This window comes from Carettochelys insculpta, chromosome 15, assembly GCF_033958435.1.
Source record: "Carettochelys insculpta isolate YL-2023 chromosome 15, ASM3395843v1, whole genome shotgun sequence".
NCBI lineage: Eukaryota > Metazoa > Chordata > Testudines > Carettochelyidae > Carettochelys > Carettochelys insculpta.
Window position 1 is genome coordinate 31,182,332 of NC_134151.1, and position 15,927 is coordinate 31,198,258.

General features: G+C 46.9%; 1 protein-coding gene across 1 annotated transcript in view; it reads left to right on the forward strand.

The window, feature by feature from the left end:
- The first annotated feature begins 14,836 nt into the window (after positions 1 to 14,836).
- Positions 14,837 to 15,927, forward strand: part of CANX (calnexin) — a 30,632-nt gene continuing 29,541 nt past the window's right edge. Inside the window, exon 1 of the mRNA XM_075009322.1 lies at positions 14,837 to 14,968. The gene's annotated coding sequence lies outside the window, so the exon portion shown is untranslated. The remainder of the gene's footprint in view (positions 14,969 to 15,927) is intronic.

A 15,927-nucleotide genomic window follows, 5' to 3' on the forward strand; every position in this document is an offset into this window, starting at 1 on the left:
TCTCTTTGCAGGAATGTATTGTAGGAAATGGCAAAAGGGCAGAAATGAGATAGAGGACCAACAGCTGGAAGCAGAAGATAAGCATTAGCTGCCCAACAATCAGCTGTCTAGAAGATGCCTGATCTAAGACTGACTATACATTCACCCAAACACCTAGCAGTGGTCAGAGGATGTTTTTCTTGCTGGTATCACAAAGAAAACACAGCTCTTGTTGGGTTGCTATGTGTACGTACCTTGCAGTTGATTGGATCATAGTGACCTCAGCACTTCCCATGTGTATTTTCACTGTACTGATTAATTCCATATTACTCAGCCTTAAAAAGAACTGTGTCAAAACAAGAATCTACCCACAGTGGGGAAACAATAAATAAATAAATACACAACATTCCGATGTGACGTTTCTGCTCTAACAGTGGCATTGGATGGTGGGGGAAGCTCAAAAACAAACAATCTATGTTTCAGCCTCAGAGGAGCAGCTGCATTAGTCTGTAGCTTCACAAATAATAAGCAGTCCTAGAGTACCTTGAAAAATAACAAATGTATTTGGACATGAACTTTCATGGGTAAGATCTAATAAATGTGTTGGTCTTTAAGGTGCTACAGGACTGCTTGTTATTGGTGAATCTGTTTTGCAGGGTGACATCCTACTTTGGTCTGCTCTCTGTGCACAGGGATGATGAGCTAAATGACATCCTGTGGCCCTTTCCTGCCCATATTTCTGTGATTTGTTAAATCCTGCAGCCTGAGCATTTCAAAGCCTCCAAGGAGTTTTAGACACACAATTCCCAGGGAAATAAATGGGAGTCATGCACCTAACTCCTTCAGTCAGCTTTAGAATTCTCACCCACAGTTTTTACACATTTAACAAAGCTCCCACTGACCTCCAAGGGAGTTCTGCCCAAGTAAAGGGTGTGGGATGCATTAGGACGTAGCAGAAAAAAATCCCAAAATGCTTCACCCATTGATTCTTACTGTCATTTACACCTATGTAAATCAGTAGCAACACCCCTCCAGTCAAAGTCTGCCCTGGATGAAAATTTGGCATATGCAAGAACTGAACTAGGCCCTTTGTTTCCTTCCGCTGTGTTATTGCTGAGTAGTTTCCCGTCAGTCCAAACTCAGTAGAAAAGGAGAGGGGAATAAGATAAACTAATCGTGAAATGTGACTGCAGAAGAAAACAAGATCAGACCAACCTAGCTGACAAGAATTAAACTAAAGAGCTAATGACAATGGCAAGCTTTCCGTTTTCTAATATTTTAATGGTAGAACAGCAAAGGAAATAAGTAAACTGGTGCTCTTTTTTGCTTCCTTATGATGGCTAAAGAAGACCAGAGGACTGTTCTCACTTTGTTTTTTCACTTGGAAGTATTAGGGATATTGTCTTCTCTGGCTTTCTTTGGGGAAACAAGAAAGGCAGGACATTTCTTAAACCTCAGTCTAAGAGATTGGAGCCTTTAAACCATAATCAGTTTCTCTATCAAGTGTTGATCATGTTGGAGTCTATGAACAAAGGGAAATAAAAAGCAAAGAAAAAAAATCCAGGAGTCCTGAGATTGGTGTGAATCAGAGCAATATGCAGCTCAGTCTGGCTAAATTCAGTGTAAATCGTGTGAGAAGAGTTTTAAAGAATTAAAAACCCCTTTCTCCTCTCAATATCATATAACATCATAAATCACCTAATTGTCTGATCATGCAGCAAAAAGGGGGCCTGATATTTTAATATTAAACAGAAACAAAATAAACCAATACATTTCTGAGTAGCCAAAATTCTTCAGGCTCCTTTATCCTCAAAATGGGCCATACCCTTCATCCCTTTGCAGATTGCCTTAGCATTTTATTCTTTTTTCAGTTCTCACTGAACAATTCAATAGTACAAGCAGCCAGAGTCGTGCGTGCAGGGTCTAGTAAGAATTTCCCTCAGAAAGACAAGAAGGAGAGAGACCTGGATGTGTAGGTTGATCACAGGATAACTATAAGCCACCAATGTGATGTGGCTGTGAAAAAGGCAAATGTGATCCCAGGATGGGATTTCAAACAGGGCTTTCAAACTTAATTTACCTTGGGGCCACAAGGCCTCCCGCAGGTCAGGACTCGTGGGCAGGGGAGGAGGGGAGCAGGGTTCTCTGTGCATTCCTTTCCCCTGAGTGTTAAAAGTTTTGCATCCTGTTTCAAATATGCAGGTGTGTACAGATGTAAAAGCAATATCAAGCCTAATAAAATCATCCTTAATTCACCCTCCAAATGTAAATAAATGGCAAATGCTCTATTGATTCAGAGGATATAAAATTAGTCTGTTAATGTCTGCTTAAAAAAAATCAGGCAACGTAAGGTCCTTCTTTGGTTTGCTCAATGTCACATAGGACGTCTTCCTTCTTTTTGTGTTGATAGTTTTCCTCTTGCCTTTTCAGTAGGTCTCAGACAAAGCAAATAAAAAAGTACAGGTTGAACCTCTAAAATCCACAACTTTCTGGTCCTGCAGCATCTGGACACAGCTGTTCCTGGGCCAGAGAGCCCTGGCAACCAGAAATTGGGGTGCAGCAGGGGGGCAGCTAGCCAGGAGTCCAGGTGGGGTCAGGCAGTGAGCCAGCAGCTGGAGTGGGGCCAGGGGGCTGGGATCCTGGCCAGGGCATGGGATCCAAGGTGGGCCAGCGGGAGAAGGGCTGGGAGTCCCAGATGGGGCTCCCAGCAGCATGGCAGGCAGCCTGGCTGGGGCTGCTAGCAGAGCATATCTGGAGGCAACTGGAGCTGGGAGTACACTGGGCAGGGGGGATGACTGGGCAGTGACCAGGCAGCGGGTGAGTGTAGCTGGGACCAGAGCAGAGCCAGGACACAAGCCTGGAAGGGGGCTGGAACCAAGCTTCCCAGTCCAGCAAACTCCCTCATTCAGGACCAGTTAGGTCCTGAAGGTGCTGGACCAGGGATGTGCAATTTGTAATATAATTGGCAGCCACACTTCTGCCTGGGAAGAAACACCCAGTAATATTGTTAAAATACACCTCATGAGTTTTAGTGATATTTTGTGTACATAAATGCCACAAAAAATCGTTTTATTATTATTTAACTAGCAGATTTACCCAGAGTTGTCTGCCCTGAGGAGAGAAGACAACCCCAAGTCCTCTCTCACTGTCTAGCTGGAGTAACATGTAGTGAGGGGCAGCAGCAGAAGCTGTAAGAAGGGGAAACAGCCTGAAGGAGCTTAAGGAATTTTCAGGCAGCGGGACCTGTGATTTGGGAAGAGAACGGTTGGGCCCAGCCAGGAGCCGAAGAAACTGTGATTCTGGGGGAGATCTTGTTGTGGTTTAAGTTGCCAATTAAACAGTGTTTTTTTAAAATAAACTTGAGCCCACACAAGGGCATTATTTGCACAAGAGTCTGGGGACAGTTTCTCAAGAACTCCAAAATAGGTGTAACCCCTCTGTTAACGCCAGATGCCTGCCAGAAGGGCCGGGTTCAACTTTTGTGGGGTTTTTCTATCAAGGATACAACCAACCGGCTCGAGCCCCCACCCACTGGCCTGGGACAATTTCACCCCCATGCTGGGTGCCTGTAAGGTGGTTCTCCCGCCCCTCGCAAGCACAGAGTCTGAGATAGAAATGGCTTGTTTAATGACTGTAACCTACCCCAAGGTTACAGTGACAGATGCAGTATATCTCAGCACAGAAGAGACAAAACCCCTTTTACCCAGATACCATCCCCATATGCAGCAGAATCCAGTCTCTTGCTGGGGCTCTTCGCCCTTTTCCACACACACAGTTTCAGGATGTACCTTCTGCGGTGCAGTCCCAAACCCAAAGCCCGCAGATACATCACCAGGGCAATACTAGCTGTCCACTTGTCTGTAGCCTCCCCTTGCTGTCACCAGCTGTCTGCCAGTCGCCGTCATCCGCCACCGCTCCTACCAGCCGCCTGCCGGTCACCATCGTCCGCCACCGCTCCTACCAGCCACCCACCAGTCACCATCATCCGCCACTGCTCCTGCTGGCCTCCCGCCAGTCTTGCTGTCATCCACCAGTCCTAACCCCACTGCTTGGGACCGCCCTAAGGCAGAACCCAGTGATTTCAGCTCTGTGTGGCCTCATCTGCTACTCTGTGATTTCAGCTCTTGGTATCTCTAGTGTGGGGTTTCACAAGCACCCAGCTCTTTCAACAGGTGGGGAGGGTTAGTTAAACCAGGCTTACAACTATAGGGCCAAGACATTCAGCAAGCCAGCTCAGGCACTACCCCTCCCCCTCATTCCACAATGCTTTAAACCAGGGAGCCCTGTGTAATCAATGTCTTACACAGCTAAGGCGACTGCCCTGTCCCCCACAACAACCCAGAGCACTGGTGAGATCTCACAGCTCCCACATTAAGTGTCAGCTTAAATTGTGATTTTTACAACTACATGTTTACAATAGACCAAATCTCGTGGCTTACTCGCTACCCATTAGGCTTTGCCTGAAAAGGTATCACACATGCACCCCTTTTACATTCTTATGCAAATGATCTCTGGGAGACACACTCCTCCCAGCCTCAGTATCACACCTGCCGCCCTTTGCATTCTCATGCAGATGACCTCTGGGAGACACATTCCTCCCAGCCTTCAGCAGCACTGCGTTCTCCTGCTCCCCATTCCCTACATAGGGAAACGGAGGCAACAGCAGAGGCTGATATCAGTCAGATATGTTTCTATTACAGGTACAAAATGCAATGTTTGTGATTAACTGGAGAAAGAGAAATGAATTGATGGACTTGATAAACAGTACAAACTACAGTAAACGCTTTCATATCTGGCACCTCTGGGACTGGGAGGTTGACGGATATTTATATGTGCCGGATTGTGGTGAGGTGTCTTCCCCGGGTCCCTGATGTGGCTCTGTGCCTGCCTGCAGGGGGCTCTCATCCTGCTCCTGCTGCAGTGCTGTGGTCACACATGGCTCCTTCTTCTCCTCCTTGCGGTGTGCCAACCGCTGCTCCTGCTTGTGGTTCAGCTGGGGCAGCAGCTCCCTCCTCTGCCAGCTGCACTGCTGGGCTGCCTTTCTCCTTCCCTGGCACCTCCCTCTCCCAAGGCAGCCTGTGGCAAGGCCTCACTATGCCACTCCTGCTCCTGTCGCACCTGCCCTGAATGGAGGGGTTTGCCCTCCCCTGAGGTCAGCATGCTGCTCTCCAGCTGCCTCTGGCTTCAGCATGGCCACACGCTTGGGGGCATTCACTGGGGCCTCCAGGGCCCTGCACCAGCTGGAGCAGCCCGGCCCACCCAGAGAAGATAGCACCTCCCATCAGCGGGGCTGCCTTGGTTCATATCTTTGGCAGGTTGGGATCGTTAGAAAATACAAATGAAAACACTTGGTGCTGCCCATGTTCCTTTTACTCACACTGAACAGTGCCTTAGTCTGCAAATAACAAAACCCACTGAATAAGGCCCTCTCCACCCTGGCAAAGGAGGAAGAATTAGGCCCAAAACCACACAGAGAAGCATAAATAGTAACTGGTACTGAGGGGGGAAATAGCTTCTCTGGCAGGGAGAGACTGGCACATTCTTGCCACCAGAAAGCAGTTAGAAGCTGCAAATTGCTGCTGGGGAAATTGGACACATCATTCTTGCCAAGATTAGTTATTTCTGGTGCTATGTGTCCAAACACCCGAGCAATCCACTTTATCTCACCGGCAGTACAAGCTGCAAAGGGCAAGACATGCGAGGCCCAAGAAAATCCTCTGTAACCTGCTTCTAGCTCACATAGTACCCCCCAGTTGGGGCAGCAACTTATGAACTGCTGGAATAGGGAGACAAGTCACAGAGGAGTAGCCCTGTTAGTCTGGCCAGTATCTGTAAAAACAGCAAGGAGTTCCTGTGGCATCATAAAGGCTAACAGATTTATTAGGGCGTAAGCTTTTGTGGGTAAAACATACTTCATCAGATGCATTGGAGTGGAAATACAGAGGTAGGGATATATATAGCTCTTTGTTGTTTTTGCAGATACAGACTAACCCCACTACTCCTCTGAGACTTGTCTCCCCAGTCGAGCAATTCATAATTTGCTGTCCCACCTGGCGCTGCAATGCAAACTAGGATCATGTTGCAGAACACCAGTTCTCTGAGACTAACAGTTCATTCCAACTAACTGAACAGCTATCCAGACTAGTATGTCAAAAGAAGAAAGATACTTACTAAGTGTAGGGCCTGTGTTAACCTCCCTGGCACTCTGTAATGGATTTAAAAGTCGCCATCTTTTTTACAAAACAACTTCAGTACTAGACTAGAAAGAGAAACAGCAGAGCTGTAATTTATTAGCAAATTTAACACAATTACACTAGGCCTCAGAAAGGCCTTAGAATGATTATCTCACTACAAAAGCAACTTCGCCTCTCTTGATATTTACACATCCCCATCAGCTGCCGTGAGGGATCCAGGTCCACCCTGACTGAATTGGCCTTGTTAACACTGGTCCTATACTTGAAAAATCATAAAATCATAGGGCTGGAAGGGACCTCAGGCAGTCATTGAGTCCAGCTCCCTGCTTCAAGCAGCATCAACCCCCACTAAGTCATCCCAGCCAGGACTTTGTCAAGCCGGGACTTGAAAACCTCTAGGATGGACATTCCACCACCTCTCTAGGCAATGCATTCCAGTGCTTCACCACCCTCCTGGTGAAGTAGTTTTTCCTAACATCCAACTTACTCCTCTCCCTCAGTAATTTCAGATTATTGCTCCTTGTTCTGCCATCTATCACCACTGAGAACAGATTCTCTCCAGCCTCTTTAGAGCTCCCCTTCAGGATGTTGAAGCCTACTATTAAATCAGTCCTCAGTCTTCTCTTCTACAAACTAAATAAGTGCAGATCCCTCAGCCTCTCTTCATAGGTCATGTGCTCCAGCCCCTTAATCATTTTAGTTACCTTCCACTGTACCTGCTCCAGCACATCCATGTCCTTTCTATACTTGGGAGGCCAAAATTGGACACAATATTCCAGATGTGGTCTCACCAGTGCCAAGTAGAGGGGAACAACAACTTCTCTAGATATGCTCGAAATGCTCCTCCTAATGCACCCAGTATCCTGTTAGCCTTCTTGGTTACAAGGGCATACTGTATACTCATATCCAGCCTTTCATCCACAATAATTCCTAGGTCCCTTTCCACTGTACTGCTGCTTACCCAGTTGGTTCCCAGTCTATAACAATGCTTGGGATTCTTCTGTCCCAAGTGCAGGACTCTACACTTCTGCTTGTTGAATTGCATCAGATTTCTTTTGGCCCAATCCTCCAATTTATCCAGGTCACTCTGAATCCTATGTCTACCCTCCGGCATATCTACCTCTGCCCCTAGCTTAGTGACATCTGCAAACCTGCTGTGGGTGCAATCCAGTCCCTCATCCAGGTCATTAATAAATGTGTTGAACAACAACAGCCTTAGAACCGCACCTTGGGGCACTCCACTTGAAACCGACCACCATCCAGATATTGAGCCATTGACCCCTACCCACTGGGCCCGACCATCAAGCCAGCTTTCTATCCATCTTATACTCCATGTATCCAATCCATACTGCCTTCAGTTATGGGCAAGAATGTCTCCTTTCTTCTGCTTTTGTATGTGTATGTATATCTACATAGCCGCTGTTTTTCCACTCAAATGCATCTGATGAAGTGGGTTTTACCCATGAAAGCTAATGCTGTTAAATCTGTTAGTCTTTAAGGTGCCACAAGACTTGTCATTGTTTTTGAGTTGGGAGGGAATCCTAGCCTCTAATAATCTTTCCCAAGAAATTTTGGTCACCTCTTAGTGAAAAATAATACTATGCGTGTTATGAAATGATGTGGTTCAATATGGAGAAATGTAGAGTCCTGCACCTGGGGCGGAAGAATCCCAAGCATTGTTACAGGCTGGGGACTGACTGGCTCAGCAGCAGTACGATGGAAAGGGACCTAGGGGTTATGGTGGATGAAAGGCTGGATATGAGTAAACAGTGTGCCCTTGTAGCCAAGAAGGCTAACAGCATACTAGGGTGCATTAGGAGGAGCATTTCGAGCAGATCTAGAGAAGTAATTATTCCTCTTTGTTTGGCACTGGTGAGGCCACATCTGGAATATTGTGTCCAGTTTTGGGCTCCCCAGTATAAAAAGGATGTGGATTTGCTGGAGCAGGTTCAGCGAAGGCCAACAAAAATGATTAAGGGTCTGGAGCACAAGACCTATGAGGATAGGCTGAGGGATTTGGGCTTGTTTAGTTTAGAGAAGAGAAGACTTAGAGGTGATTTAATAGCAGACTTCAACATCCTGAAGGAGAGCTCTAAAAAGGAGGGTGAGAAACTGTTCTCAGTGGTGTCAGATGGCAGAACAAGGAGTAATGGTCTGAAGTTGAAGAGGGAGAGGTGTAGGTTAGATATTAGGAAAAACTACTTCACCAGGCGGGTGGTGAAGCATTGGAATGCGTTGCCTAGAGAGGTGGTGGATTCTCCATCCCTTGAGGTTTTCAAGTCCCGGCTGGACAAGGTCCTGGCTGGGATGACTTAGTGGGGGTTGATCCTGCTTGAAGCAGGGGGCTGGACTCGATGACCTCCTGAGGTCCCTTCCATCCCTGTGATTCTGTGATGCCTTCACTTCACACTAGAATAAATCAGGTGACACACCTACAGTAGTGGAAGATACCAACAACACTTAGGTATTTAAAGGTAAATCTAACAAGGCTCTGGAAAATGAACAACTCTGTCAAGGGCTGGGGGATGGCTGCACAGCTCCGAAAAGAACTCCCTCATCCTCTTTCATCTTCATAATCACAACAACGTCACATGCTAGATGAGGGATGCTAGTTAAAAATAAAAAACTGGAAATCATACTTTAAAAATTCTGATTGAAGGCAAATATTTGCACCTTCTCACCAGGAAATAATAGACTATAATAATATTAGATAGAAAAGACAAACACATTTCCTTTACTGATGTCCAAAGTTTTCATGAAGTCATGAAGAACCCACCCAAATGTAGACTTCCACTTCAGTTGCTGAAATCAGCTATGTCTGGACTTGAAGTGTCCTGGCTGAATGTGTAGACTGGAGAATGAGAATCGACTCCTTCCTTGTATCTTGAGTTTGATGGGAATAGGAGCGCAGCTTCACAGTCTGTGGCCTGTATTAGGCCCACTGCATTGGGACCAAGTCCCTTCTTCACATTAATAACTTTCTATAGATCCAAAATAAACCACTGCAGAACATCTGAAACCTCATATTCATCCTCCAGCACAAGTCCCATTTGGTTGTCTGTGTTCTTTAAAAAGAGGACATGATTGGCAAAGTTTTGATTTGTCTCTGATTATTTGTTGAGTTCTGCAGGACAGGATCAGGCTAGATTGGTGGGTGCAATGTGACCTCTTTCAGAGAGGTAACCATGTTATTCTCTGTCTGCAAAAGCAATGAGAAGGCCTGTGGCACCTTATTGACTAGCAGATATATTGGAGGGAGCATAAGCTGATGCTCCAATATAGCTGTTAGTTTATAAGGTGCCACAGGACTTCTCATTGTTTTTGAGGATAACCTCTCTGTTGATTATATAACATGAAATGAACGCAGCTGCTGGAACATGAACTTCTACTTTCTTCTCAGTCTTGGATGAGAGCAGGCAGACAGAAGTCCATGAGCTACACCAGGGATCAGTTTGGCTGAGTCTTCAACTTCTGCTGCAGATTCTGAAGTTAGGACACAGCCCTGGCACAATCCTGACAATGAGGCCGATTTGATCACACCATCCTGCTGCTAATGTACTTTAGCCATTACCTGGGTCAACTGCTTGTGGTTAAGAGACCTAGTCATTCCTTACAAAGCTAGTTTTGAAATGTTATTTTCAGGAGAGGGAAACATTTCAGTTTCTTCTTGCCTCTCCCCTCAACTCTGCATGTTTTGCATTTTCACTATTTTTGACATGAATATCAAATGCTTTTATTGTTATAAATGAAGATATTTTGGTTGTTTTGTCAATAAGACAGGAACCTTGTGTAACACCAAGGACCTGGGCTGTCGGCAGAAAGGATTGATCCTGTACCCCTAGGGGCTAATGGGATTACAGACTTTGCTGGGGCTGAGGAAGCACATCTTGAGCTTCTGAGACCTTCTAGCAGGTCATACCAGACAAGCCCCCACTTGTGATGCCGATAAGATCCCAGTTGTGAGCAGCCAGGATTGAACCTACAACCAGAGGGGCTAAAGCCCTATGCTCTACCACATGAGCTAAATGTCAACCGAGTCTCAGCAAAGCCCTTAGAGCCAGGATTTCACTCTCCCATGGTCTGAGTGCCTCTGGGGTTACACTTGTCTGGAGATATTTTCAAATATTCCCAACAAAATATTGCGAGCCAGCTGTACTCCTGTATCTTGCTGGCAACAGCAGGGAGAACGTGTGGAAATATTCTTCGATGGAGATAGCAGTTCTCTGAGACCAGCGGTTCGTTCTCCCTAAGCTGCTAAATAGCTAGCAGAGGGCAGCATTTGTCATACGTTAGCAGCCTGGGCTGAACTGGAATTCATGAGCTAAACACTGTAAGACTTTCTCTTCACATCATTCTGTTTAGCACAGAGACCGTCACTGCAAGTCACGTCCCTGCTCTGCGCCTTGGTTTCCCCATCTGTAAAATGGGGGTGATACTGACCCTCTTTATAAAGCAATTTGAGATCTACTAATCAAAAGCACTATAAAGAAACAAGTAATATTATTACTTGTAGCTGGAAGTCTCTCACTTCACCCAGTTGAGGATTCCGCCTGTGTTTGCATTCAAGGGGGAATCCAGCACTGTATTTCTTTAGATTCACAGAACAGAGTTCTTAATAGATCAGATTTTAGCACAGGACCGATTCATGCTTGTTTTTGACCCCCTTAGGCTAACTGTGCTAGTACAAAGCAGAGTAATGAAGGCATCAGCCCTCACAGTGAATACCACTGGCCCAGGGGAGAAGTGGGCATTCTGGAGCAGAACTGCAGGCCAGCGGAAGAATGAGGTGCAAAGGGATGTAAATGGAGCTGTCCAGGAATCTGGCTAGTCCCATGCTGCCACAATGCCCATTTCAGCCATGAAAGCTAGGGTGTACTTTAGGGTAGTGTTTAGGACTGTCCTTGCCTATACCTGTGCCAGACTGGCTCCTGACAGACACAGATTCAGGTAGGCCCTCAGCAGCCCCCTCGACTCAGTCCCTATGCTAGCTGGTGTGTCTGTGCCAGGAGGAATTCCCTTCCTTGCCTCTAGCTTTGGAAGCGTATAGGATTGTTTTTGCAAGTGTTAATACAACACTTGGCCCCACTGTTTATTACAAGGTTTCATACTGCTTGAGTTTCATAGAGCTGCCAGTTTCATGTTAACTGAAGTGGAGGTGTCTGGCTTCAGGGTATGTGTGTTTTAACTCGCAGGTTCCACCTCATCCACTTGCTGTACCTGAACAAATTTGTGTTCAGAGAATTGCAGCTGCTGTTAAGAGGCATTGTTGGAAGGATGAGGTGACCTTCTCCCAGGTACTGAACCCATCTTTCTCCCCTTTGCGTGGGGAAGTTTGAAGCTTTATGAGTGATACATGCTAAGAGGGGTAAAGTTGCAATTCTTGGAAGTGTTCCTGACCTCTTTCACTCCAGTGATTTTTAGACAGGAGTCCCCTATCTCCATCCAGCCGCAGTTCACTGCTGCTTTGTTCTGTCTCCTCATTTCTGTTCACTGATGATTTGATCCTGGACTTCACTTACCTTTTTCTTTTAACACCTAACCCTCTCCCTCCTCCAGTCATTGTAACTAATCTATAAAATGCCTTCTTTCCATCTTCACTGCTCTGGAAATAAACTCTTCCTTTCCAGAGCTTGTCCATATCTCTGCCTTCCTGGGTCTCTGTCCTCTTCATGTGAGGAGCTGTCTCTCTATTTGCCTGATTTCCTAATGGCAATAGCATGTCATGCATCATTCCACATGGAATGCTTGCTGGAGCATAGGGATTATTGCCCAACACATGCAAATGTTTGTTTTATTTTTTCTCCACTCCTCCATAGTAAAGTTCAAGTGAGCAAAGTCAATTTTCTCCTATTCAGTTGTATTTACTGCCTGCTGCCTGTCAATGCACAGGGCCATTGATGGCCCCAACGCTTCTGATCTGGTTTATTTTTGATTTGCGGCCTGCCATTTAGCAGTGGAGTGGATGAGTCCAGACAGTTTTGCTTCTATCAGCTGCACTGAAAACAGAGCTCAAAGCTGGCAGGGATGGGTGAGGGTGGGGAGAATGATGGGATGGGGCAGTAACAGTCATAATGCAGATGGAGCATGGGACACTGGAAATTTACTCTGGTAGGAGATCCACCCTTGGCGAGAACTGAAAATAAGGAAGTAGCTGAAGGAACAGTGGTGGTTCTGCTCTCTATCTGATCTCAAGTACTAGAGAAGAAGTTGTATCAGATGGAGATTATTCCGGGGGCTGGCTCACTCCAATCTCTTCTTGCATTTGAATTTCATGCATTTACAGGAAGATTCTAGACTCTCTGATTCATCCTCAATTACGCTAATCTCGCTCATGTCTTTCTTATCAGTGAATGAACATAGGTGACCTTTCTGATCTAAACACTGGTTGAATCTCTCTTGTCCAACACCTTCAGGACCTGACTGGTGCCGAATGAAAGAATTTGCTGTACCACAGGAGGTCAATATTTTGTCTTGCACATTACCAACACTTACACTGCTTACTGGGCTCTTAGAAGACATTTGGGGTAGATTACAGCTAAATAACAGCACAGAACACTTAGAGCCAGGACTAATGGCTGTAAACAAACTTTATGGGACCACACAAAACTTGGCCACATCCATGATAAGCATTTGTTCGGCTACCTAAAATCATGCCAGATTATGGATGTTGCTGGACAAGAGGATTCCAGATTAGAGGTTCAAGATGGATTGAAAAACATCAACATCATCCTTCTGTCACAAAATTGTGTTTGCCCTGTGGTCTCTGCCATCTCTTACCACACTTCTCCCTGGCATTTTTGAGCCCATGCCCATAACCTGTGCTTGCTTACACACCAACTCAGCCAAAACTCTGGAGCGTGCTGCTTCTGTTTTTTTAACCCTGGCTTGTGTATATTATCAGGCTCTTTGTGTCTACTTTGCATCTAGCCTCGCTGAACTTCAGCCTCCTCACTATCACGTCTTGGCAGGTCACTTCTGATTTGTGATTTTTCCCCCTATGATTCTGTTGGATGCTCCCTCCTCCTCTGTTGTATTAAAAGTACTGAGCTGAAAGTTTTTTACCATACCATTTAAGGCCCCTAATCTAGATGTTGATCTTACCTGAGTGATTTGTTTGCTGTTGTTTCTCTGCACACCTTTCCACAGCTTGTGTTTTGTCTCTGTTTAGGAGTAAGCACCTCAGATTTGAGACATAGCTAGTGATTTGCTGATCTCATTTATGTTGAGCCTTAGCTCTAAAGATTGGGCCTTTGCTCAATGTGGTGAAATTGTCTTTCTGGTGACCTTCATTTTCTGCTGATTCATTATGTCAAACCAAAAGTTTTACAGTTAATAAAATGCTGTTTTACTCTCACCTGGGCAATAAAATCGTACAATACCAGCACAGTACCAACTCTTTGTTAGAACAGGGCACTAAGGTGGTATCTGTCTCAGCTTTCCCTAATTTGAGATCCCTGTTTAGCCCAGCCTACGCAGACCTTATTATAAGTCATGGAGAGGAAACAGGAGCCAGAGACACCTCAGTTTTCATCCTCACTGTGCGAGTAATTTATTGTGTGATCTTGTGGTATATTTCCCCTCCACTCAGTGCCTCAGTTTCCCAGTCTAACCAATAGAGGACAGTACTTCTGCCACTTTATAGCACTGGTAGGGAAATTATGAACCTCATATTTGTAATATATTTAACCTTAACAAAACATTTTACATATGCAGTTTTGCATCTTGGTTCAGAGAAATTAATATAGCATTACTTAGATTTTTCTACATAATATAAAAAGCTTTGGGCAATCAGCAGGAGTTTTACACCGTGGCCAGCATTATCTCAATCGCACTCATTACTATAAAAATATTGGGCTGCGTATGCGCATTGCTGCCATCTATTGGATAAATTGGAACTACTCAACCGTGTGGCACAGAGTCTGTGTTCTGCTAAAGGAGGTTATTCTTTTAGTTCATACTTGTGGAACAGAGGGGTGGGAATTTTGTCCTTGCTGTTGCAGTGAAGTCGTAAGTGGTGTGCAGCATAGTGATAAATGTACAGTTCAGTGTTGCCAAATCTGGTAATATTGCAGCTATACAAATGTTGTTTGAAAATTCACACCCCAGGCCTAGGATGGCAGCGGAGAGATCCCCCGAACACTGGACATGTAGGTACCTGCAATGTGGGCCTGCCTCCTGCCAAAAGAGACCTCTCAAGCACAGGTAGCTCACCCTACATGTCCTCTGTCAATACTGACAGCAGGTCTGGCTTACAAGTGAACGAATGGCCTGGCTAGGTAGTGCACGTGCTCTGTCTGCCTTGCTCTCTCAGTTGGTCACAGTGTTTAGGGTGGAAGGGGAGAGTGTGAACGACGAGATGAGAGGTGTGTTATTAAGCTCTCTGAGATGTGATGTGCTGCTCAGGGAAGACAAGACCTAGGTGCTGCTCCTTTAAGATTTCCTTCCACCGCAGGAATCTGAGTTTTCTCCTCTCACACTCCACCCTCTTCCCCCTGTTAGCCAATCAGTGCACACTTCCTGCGTAACCGGCCAGCCAATCACGGCGCTCCACGAAGGGTAGCGCCGTAAAGGCGTGGCTTAAGGCGGGAGAAGAGGAGAGTGGCAGCGCTTTTGGCCGATCGGAAAGCGACATCGGCTTGGGCGCGGGAGGTCGGTCACTGGCTCAGTCAATAGGAATGTCGGAGGGGAGAGGGTGGGCGGAGCTGGCGCGCGGTCGATAGGCAGGTGGACAAACGGACGGCCGCTCTGGCTAAGGCACGTGACGGGGCTGCGGACGGCGGCGGGCGCGGGGCGCGGTGAGTGTTGTAACCCCCTCCAGGTAGAAGTTGGGGCCTGGGATTGGGCTTCGGCTTCCCCCAAACCAGTCAGGCAGTCGGGGAGAGGCTCTGCCCGCGGGGCATGCTGGGGCATTGGCGGGGTGAGGCGGGAAGGGCCTGTTTGTGTGGGGAGGGGATGGTGGTAGTGGGTGGGCAGCGGGAGAGAGGGTGTGGGGCAGAGCGCGGGCGGGAGGCAGGAGGTCGAGGTAGCGAGGCCCCTTGGTCTGCGGGGTCCCGGGCCTGTGCCTGGGGCGGGGGAGTGGGTGTGGCTCGGCCCGGGGAGCAGGGAGCCTGGGGCGGGGAGGGGAAGGAGTTAGTGTGGTGTCTGTGGGCAGACCTTGTTGAGAGCTGCTGGGCCGGCAGAGGCCGGGCTGAAGCGGGAGCCCGCGAACCAGAGGTGAAGGGTGATCTTGGCATGGCCGCCCAGGCCATTGCCCGCCCGGCGGTAGGGGACCAGGCCCTTGTACTCAGGCCTGTCAGGTTTCCCGCTAGTCCGTTCTGGTAGGTTCGGAGGTCGCCTGTTGCCGTGGGTGGAGCGAGTAGTCAGCGTGACTGACTGACTCGCAGACCGGCGAGGCAGGAGGCTAAAGGGGCACGTAGTCATCCCAGTGTGATTCGGCACAAAGATTGTGGGTTTGGGTGGGAGGAGAGAAAGATGGGTGCAGGGTTGTTGGGTTTTAATAGGGCTTGAATGTGGAAGGTCAAGTTACTACCATTAGTTTTGTAAGAATGAGCCTGATTGGAAATGGCTCTTCTGAACAGGCAGTTCTGCATGGGGGGATGTAAAGGGTAAAAGATAAAATTAAGATAGCAATGTGAATGGAGCTAGGGTGAGGAGGGAAACAAGTAGAAGTTACTTGGATGACAGAGGGGTAGTAGCCCTGTTAGTTTGTAGCTTCCAAAACAACAAGCAGGCCCTGTAGCACCCTAGAAAGTAA